Genomic DNA, 9,600 nt, shown 5'->3' on the forward strand with positions numbered 1-9,600 from the left:
CATCTAATGATTCATTTGTAAGATGATTCTTCATTTATACAATGACTTCGTTGTTATTCACTAAAATTGTCACAAAAGTAAATTTTTTCTTAATTTACTTAAAAATGAATCATAAAGATGTTTTTTTTGGCAATTTTTTCTTGTGAAACATCTTACAAATGAATCATCTAGTGATTCATTTCTTTTGTTCGTCAAAAAAATATGTAGAAAAAAAACTTCTTACCTTCCTACAAAAAAAAAAATTCTTACCGGATCTATATATATATATATATATATATATATATATATATATATATATATATATATATAGGTAAAGGTTTAAATGAGAACCAAAAAAGGTTAATAACCGTAAGAACCTTTAATTTTAGATGTTTATAAAGGGTTTAGGGTTTAGGGTTTAGGGGTTAGGGTTAAGGGTTTATAAAGGGTTTAGGGTTAAGGGTTTATAAAGGGTTTAGGGTTTAGGGTTTAGGGTTTACGGTTACCCTAAACCCTTTATAAACATCTAAAGTTAGAGGTTCTTACGGTTCTTAACCTTTTTTGGTTCTCATTTGAACCACTCCATATATATATATATATATATATATATATATATATATATATATATATATATATATATAATAACAATACAGGCCCCACCCCCTTTACCTCATCCCACCTTCATTCTCCTATGAAACCACCACCTACTTCTTTTCTCTTCTTCTATGATAAACACCTTTTTATGTCCTCAGACTTTGCCAATCTTTGTGATCCTCTTCCACTCATCGCCACTGCAACCTTCGCCATTGTACCCAATGCCACATGGACATCTTCATGAAACCTGCAAAATCAATAGAAAGTATTACCGGAAAACTCCACCGCCTGTTGATCTGGTAGTTTAGGCAAACAAAATCAAAATCCAATCAATTTAGGGAAAGATGTTTAAAATCGAATCTGTTGGGGATTCCATGTGTTATCCATAACAGGGTTCAGTGAGAGAGGACAAGACAGTGGCTGGAGGAGCGTGGTTTTTCCATTGGTACCCTTCATGCCTGTTGAGATCTCACCCGCGTTAAGTTTCAGATCGGGTTATTGAACATAAAGAGTGGATATGAACGATTGGGAGAGGCTATGAGAGAGAAAGTTAAGGTCAAAAGGAGGCGGTTGCCGGAAGTGAAAGATTGAGTCACCGGAATCTTGAACCGTAAGAGGAAGAAGCAGGTGAGAGGCGGTGATGGACTCATGGACATTGGAAATGCAGGTATCGAAGCCTGTGTATAGCCGGGAGATTAAAGGATTAGGATTAGATTTTTATTCTTTATTATATTACTAAAGTAAAAAAAATATTGAAATTTCAAAAGTATAATTATTACTTATAGATTGGAAACAAAGATTTATTTGTAAAGTTATATGTTTTGTTAGTGAAATATACCACTGTTCGTTTGGATAAATCACTTCGATCCGATGCAAACAAATGAATCCAAATAGATTTAGGTTTTCAAAACACGGATCCGACCGGTCTAAACTAAATTCAAATCTAATACGAACGAACCAAATTACAATTTGGTTGGATCGATTTTTACAATTTGATTTTCAAGAAGCGGAACATTTAAAAATTATATAACTTGAATGTTAGACAACTCTAAACAAAAGTAAATTGTTTAGTTATGAATTAAAATTTATGAATAACCTTTAAGAAAAATATGTTATCATTTAATATTCTATGGATAAAAATATCGAGAAGTACATATTTAGGGTTTTTTTTTTATTTTTTTTTTATTATCAAAGTTCTAAATAACGTAAGGCTGACTTGTCGGCAAGGTCAAAATTAAGTCATGACAAGTCCTGACGAGTCATGACGTTTTTCAAGGCATGATTATTTTATGTAAATTAAAAGAGATAAATCGTATAATTGTCGAATTCTATCAAATATATGTAGTTTTTAGAAGTGTTATATTAATATTTAATATAAAAAAGTTAACCAAAACTCAATTATTTTAGGCCCGACGAAAAAAAAAAACAAAAAAAAATCGAAATAACCTTCGCCTTGTGAAAAACTCGTGCCATAACGCGATAAGACACGCCTTAACATGTTATTTGGGTACCACGCTTAACAAACCCGTCTTGGACGTTTTCGTAACGGCTACACCACGCTTTGCGCCATGGCACGCCATGACACGTTTTTTTAGAACCATGGTTTTTATTGGGTAATACCACTGTTGTAAAAATCCCGACTAGGTTTCGATTAATCCCTAGGCGCTACTCGACCGATTAGAGGGCGCCTAGCGATTAATCCCTAGATACATAATGAGGGAAACATTATAAAATGATGAAATCTTAACATTTTGGAAAAGTTTTATTTCAATGGACACTATTTGATGCATGATTAGTGTTGTATTAATCATATTAACCTATTTTGTTATCATACTAGGTGTGAGACCCATGTATTACATGAGTTTATTTAAAAAAAAGAATTAAATATATAATTTTAACAATTTGAAAAATTTGAATTTATAAGAAAAATGAGAAAAATTTTGAATTATTAAAATTAATGAGGTTTTAATGTATTGAATACATTACATATATAAACCATTTCTAATAAATATCTTACATATATATTGCCTTAAATATTAAATGTGGAATTTTAATTTATCAAAATGAAAAATACAATGAAATGACAAATGGAAAATAAAAAATTTAAAATTTTTAGAAAATGACCTGTGTCCAAATGAATAAGAAGAGGACATGTGGCAAAAAAACTTTCATTTATTAGAGTAGATTAAAAAAATCATTTATTCTTCACTATAATCACGTTCAATTAGCAATAACAAGCAAGTCAAATTGTTTATCTTTTGAGCTAGTTTGAGTTTGAACCAAATTTAGGCCCTAAAAATAATTTTGGTAAGAATTGGTTTATATATATATATATATATATATATATATATATATATATATATATATATATATATATATATATATATATATATATATATATATATACACACTATATAATCCAGAAATTTTGGGCCCCGTTGAGTCGTGGGCCCTAGGCGGTCGTCCGGGTTGCCCACCGTCTGGACCGGCCCTGGATGGACATTGGAAATGCAGGTATCGAAGCTTGTGTATAGCCGGGAGATTGAAGGATTAGGATTAGATTTTTATTCTTTATTATATTACTAAAGTAAAAAAATATTGAAATTTCAAAAGTATAATTATTACTTATAGATTGGAAACAAAGATTTATTTGTAAAGTTATATGTTTTGTTAGTGAAATATACCACTGTTCGTTTGGATAAATCACTTCGATCCGATGCAAACAAATGAATCCAAATAGATTTAGGTTTTCAAAACACGGATCCGACCGGTCTAAACTAAATTCAAATCTAATACGAACGAACCAAATTACAATTTGGTTGGATCGATTTTTACAATTTGATTTTCAAGAAGCGGAACATTTAAAAATTATATAACTTGAATGTTAGACAACTCTAAACAAAAGTAAATTGTTTAGTTATGAATTAAAATTTATGAATAACCTTTAAGAAAAATATGTTATCATTTAATATTCTATGGATAAAAATATCGAGAAGTACATATTTAGGGTTTTTTTTTTATTTTTTTTTTATTATCAAAGTTCTAAATAACGTAAGGCTGACTTGTCGGCAAGGTCAAAATTAAGTCATGACAAGTCCTGACGAGTCATGACGTTTTTCAAGGCATGATTATTTTATGTAAATTAAAAGAGATAAATCGTATAATTGTCGAATTCTATCAAATATATGTAGTTTTTAGAAGTGTTATATTAATATTTAATATAAAAAAATTAACCAAAACTCAATTATTTTAGGCCCGACGAAAAAAAAAAACAAAAAAAAATCGAAATAACCTTCGCCTTGTGAAAAACTCGTGCCATAACGCGATAAGACACGCCTTAACATGTTATTTGGGTGCCACGCTTAACAAACCCGTCTTGGACGTTTTCGTAACGGCTACACCACGCTTTGCGCCATGGCACGCCATGACACGTTTTTTTAGAACCATGGTTTTTATTGGGTAATACCACTGTTGTAAAAATCCCGACTAGGTTTCGATTAATCCCTAGGCGCTACTTGACCGATTAGAGGGCGCCTAGCGATTAATCCCTAGATACATAATGAGGGAAACATTATAAAATGATGAAATCTTAACATTTTGGAAAAGTTTTATTTCAATGGACACTATTTGATGCATGATTAGTGTTGTATTAATCATATTAACCTATTTTGTTATCATACTAGGTGTGAGACCCATGTATTACATGGGTTTATTTAAAAAAAGAATTAAATATATAATTTTAACAATTTGAAAAATTTGAATTTATAAGAAAAATGAGAAAAATTTTGAATTATTAAAATTAATGAGGTTTTAATGTATTGAATACATTACATATATAAACCATTTCTAATAAATATCTTACATATATATTGCCTTAAATATTAAATGTGGAATTTTAATTTATCAAAATGAAAAATACAATGAAATGACAAGTGGAAAATAAAAAATTTAAAATTTTTAGAAAATGACATGTGTCCAAATGAATAAGAAGAGGACATGTGACAAAAAAACTTTCATTTATTAGAGTAAACTAGTTTATAACACGTGGAAACCACAATTACAAAATTAAACTTTAATAGTGAGAACTCAAAATTATTAATCAATTATTTTAAATAAATTATTAATTAACTGATATTTTTTTAGTTATATAAAATTTAATCGTTAATTTAAATAAATATATGAAATTCCATCACCTTATAATTTATATTAATTTTATTTTTATGTTATTAATTTAATGTAATTAAAGTGGAAATTTTAAATTTTAAAATTTGAAATTAAGAATTAGTAAGTTGACAAGTGACATACATTAATTAGGTGGTATAATAGGATGACACATGACATAAGAAGAATAAAATCTACATTAATTATGAGACTTAATATGATAACATTTGTCAAAAGGAGATTAAAACTATTCTTTTATTAGAATAGAGATTAGTGGTATTTATGAACTTTGATATGATATTAGTCATATTTAATTTTTTTAAATTCAAAAAGTTAACAATTAATGGTCCTCGATATATCTTCGTCTAGTCGATTAATCCCTTTATCCCACTCCACCGACTAGCTAACGTCGAGCGTTTTTACTACCTTGGGCAATACTTTCGAATCTATTTAAAAATTAACTTACATTTAATAAAAGAAAATGATAAATTGATATTGGTTTTTATGGACTATTCGGTTTTTCTTTTATAACCCAAAACCAACCGGAATCAAAAATAATATTGGATTTTGCTAAAAACCAATTCAAAAATCTGATTATCTGAACCAAATAGTCTAATCCGAAATGTCCAATTGGATAATTCAGTTTTATCGAAATAGTGAACACTAGTAAGAGGAAAGTGAATAGTTTCTTTTCGGCGAATGGATTCTTTTATCGATTAGTTTTTTTCAGCAGACATCAAGTAGTTTGCTTCCGTTGATTACTTTTTTTGAAACATTTTGTATTCCAAAGAACATTAAAACAGAATATGTATGATATTTCTAATTCAAAATTTCAAGTTAGTTAATCCCTTGTGCAATATACATGTATAGAAAGAATCACAATTCCAAAACAATTGATATATAAATGGTAAACGTGCGTTACTTGAAATTATAATTCATTGAGTTTGCCACTCTTCTTCAAGGAAAGCAAAGAACAAAATTAGGAAAACCGCACTTTGAATATTATATCTCACATTATATGAAAATACTATTGAGAATTAGCAATTTCGATGACCTTCAAGCCAATATATGGGACCATAGATTACATGGAATTCATATGCATATTGTTGTAAATCATATGAGTGAGAAGAATAAAATCCCTACAAAAAATTGAACATAATAAAATCATTAAAACGAAATAAGTTAAAAGTAGATTGTTGTTTTTTTAATTTAACTTAGAGGTGTCTTGATAAATGTTGTTTAAAATAGATTAAAGAAGATGTCCTCACACTTTGAGATATGAAAAAGGGATAAATATAAAATATAAAATAATTAATCAAAAGTGGTTTAACTTTCTGATGCGGCAATGAGATACCAATTATGATAAATTATGAACTAAAAAGGTTAGGAATGATGAAGTTAATGAGGGGTTTTGAGCATTCTAACACTCCTAAGGTGTACATGCAACCCTAGAAACCTTGGATCTATGTTTGACTAAGATACATGCAAATTTGATTTTCCAAGGTTATTCAACTATATAACATAGCATGGGGAACTTTTAAACATAAATTCTAGAAGAAGAACATACCTTTTGTAGTTTGGATTCCTTGAGAACCTTGTGAGCCTAGCACCTCAAGTGTGATGTGTAAAGCCCGTAGACCAGGGCTAGTCAATTTAGAGACGATAAGCGTCAAAAATGACTTTTTTGGGAAAGATTATTTAGAAGAAGTAATCTTAACTAAGATGTAGTTTATGTTACGAGGTTTCCGAATATATAAAGAACGTCGAAATCCGAGTTATAACGAAGAAGTTATGACCTATCGAAGTTTCGCGACAGAACCGGCACGACACACTGCGACGTAAATAGTGAATTTACATTAGAGCGATATTTATCCAAAACAATCTAAATGAGAATTAAAGATCTCATCGATAGTAGTGCAACGACGGAAAGACGGACGAAAACGGACGTCAAACGAAGGAGTTATGAGTTTATAACGGAGTTTTCCTGTCCCGGCCTACTAAAAATAATATATAAGTAATATAATTATAATATATTAAAAATAAAGTCAAAATTTGTTAGGGTGCAAAGTCATGCTTGGATGTATTGTTTAGACTTTCCTCTTTGTATGTGTAAATGGGTCGAGTCTTTTCCTATAAATAGGAAGTGAGTGACTCCCATTATGTAAAGAGTCCACTTGGAGTGTTAGACTAGAGAGAGAAATTTTGTACAAACCCATTTGTATATTCTTTCTAGATCTAATATAAGCTTACAAAGAATTATTTACTCCTTGTGTTCTTGAATTTGTATGATGAATCACTAGATCTTTTCTAATTCCGCACATGCCAATAAAATCAACACCACTACAATTGGTATCAGAGCAGGATTCAAACTGCTTAGATCTGATTTTCGAAGAAGAATCAATTGCTTTTTGAGTTACAAATTTTACTCAAAATTTTCCGCGCAATTTTGGTTTTGAAAATCACTTTTGATCTTCAGATTTGAATTGATTCTGCATTTGAATTGTTAAGTCGAGTATTCGATTAGCAATTTTTGATCAATTCACTTGATCGATTTCTGAAATTCATCAAATTCTCAAGTTTTCTGAAATTTTTGTTTGTTCATCAATGGCGAACTTCAACATGAACACGATGACTTCTTTCTCTCATTTGCTTGGTTCTTCAACCAAAATTCCGATGTTGATTCCAGAATACTATGATCAGTGGGCTGATAGAATGGAAGATTACTTAAATGGAATTGATGAAGAACTTTGGAATTGTATCGATGGAACAGTTCAAGCTCCTGCAAATGTTCAACAAATTGGTTCATCCACTGGATCTCCTGATGTTGAAGATCAACGAAAACGAGAGTTGTAGAACATAATCTCACCTTCGCGTCGATATAAAGAACGTCGAAAACGGAGTTCGTATGTGAAAGTTATGAGTTTCTGAAGTTCGGGGCGCGAAACCCCAAAACTGTCAGATACCACGACGTGGCAAGCAGTGCCACGACGTGGCCAGTCTTCTGACACCTCCGGGAGTCCCCCAGATGCAACTTGCGATGACGCATGCAGTGACGACCAAGCCCACGACGTGGAAAAAGGTGCCACGACGTGGCAAGGGCCAATTTTCCCTATAAATAGATTTGAAGGGCCAGCCGAATTTGGTTGCTCATTCTCTCATCTCTCACCCATATTACCTCGATTTACGTGCAAAGAAGTACCCCCGAAGCCCCAGTATCAACCCCGAGACCCGATGCAAGTCCCGAAGCCCGAAGATCCCGAGAAGAAAAAGAGTTTCCGAGCCGAAGCTCTGCCCACGAGAAACCCGGTGTGTGAAGATCTTCCAGATCTATCGAAGAATACTACTTCTGCAAGTCGTAGTGTTGGCCGATCATCTTCTGATCAAGTGAGTGTATAGTCCCTTTCATAAACACAATTTTAATACAAGTATTGTTTGAATGTATTAAGTGTATGTTTTGGGTGAGTGTGTGGTTACTTTCTTCTAACACATAAACATTAAGTATTTGCTATGAAATACGTGCTATGTGTTTATACATTGTTTGCTTATTTGAGATGAGTGTGGAATGGATGTTTTATATAGTTTTTAAATGAGTTAAACTATATATGTATTTTATATCTACAAATATGTTGGGTAGAACATGGGTAGATGAGATAGTTGGTATGTGATAAAATGATGAGGTATGAAAGATGATTAAGAATGATATTGGCAGATGCGCTTATAGGATAATGTCGGCATATGCGCCAAATAGAGAATGTCATAATGCTAGCAGGTGCGTAAGCATAATGTCGGCAGATGCGCCAAATAGAGAATGTCATAATACTACCAGATGCGCTTATAGGATAAGGTCGGCAGATGTGCCAAATAGTGAATGTCGTAATCCTGGCAGATGCGCTTAAAGGATAATGTTGGTAGATGCGCCTAATAGTGAATGTCGTAATCCTGACAAAGACGCTTAAATGATAAAGTTGGAAGATGCGCCTTAAGTAACAGTGGTATTTGTGTCTATTCCTTAAAGTCAATCTTTAGGAATGAATGAATGAAAGATAGATGATTCTTAGGGTAAAACCTTAAGAAATAAAGAAGATAACGGGGATGGGTAATTGGGTTGATTGTTTGATGATTAAATATAATAATTATATTATTGTGGGTTGAAAACCCTATATGCTCACCAGGCTCCCAAGCCTGACCCACTCAGTTTTCTTTGCATTACAGGTAATGGCACAAGAGTATAAGTTGGGGGACTTGACGAGAGGTTTTGGATTATAGATCAGTAATTATAAAGAACTGTTGTAAGGTCTATTTTATATTGTTTATGCTTTTGGTCTGTATCGGAACATGACATCCCGAGATTTGGTTATTTAATGAAAATACATTTCTTAAAAGAAATGCTTTGATAAATGGTTATCATATTTTGTTTTTGGGACAAATTCCGCAACTGTTTTCTTTAAAAGATAACTCTGATTTTAAAACAAAGCATAAACAAACTGGTCTTTTCTGGCCGTGAAATTGGGGATGTCACAGTAGGGGATGTCACATGATGCCTCAAATGTCTCACACAACACTACAACTCTTTGAATAGACTTGAGAGAAGTTCACTTACACCTCAAAATTGGCTAGCCCTCTATCTTGTACAAGTAGTAGTCTCGGTTTTGCTAAACTAGGGGTCATTATATAGTCGTGGCACAAGTAGGGTTACACCATGTAAACCCTAATTATCATGGCTTTTCATATTCCATGATCCATGGGTTTGTGACCTCCATGGATTATCCATGGAGCACCTTATGGGTTTTAGCCCAATCCATACAAACCATAGATCATTAGCCCACTATATAAGAATAGATTATTTACACAATCAACCCCATATAT

Source organism: Lactuca sativa, chromosome 6 (assembly GCF_002870075.4).
Source record: "Lactuca sativa cultivar Salinas chromosome 6, Lsat_Salinas_v11, whole genome shotgun sequence".
NCBI classification, from domain to species: domain Eukaryota; kingdom Viridiplantae; phylum Streptophyta; class Magnoliopsida; order Asterales; family Asteraceae; genus Lactuca; species Lactuca sativa.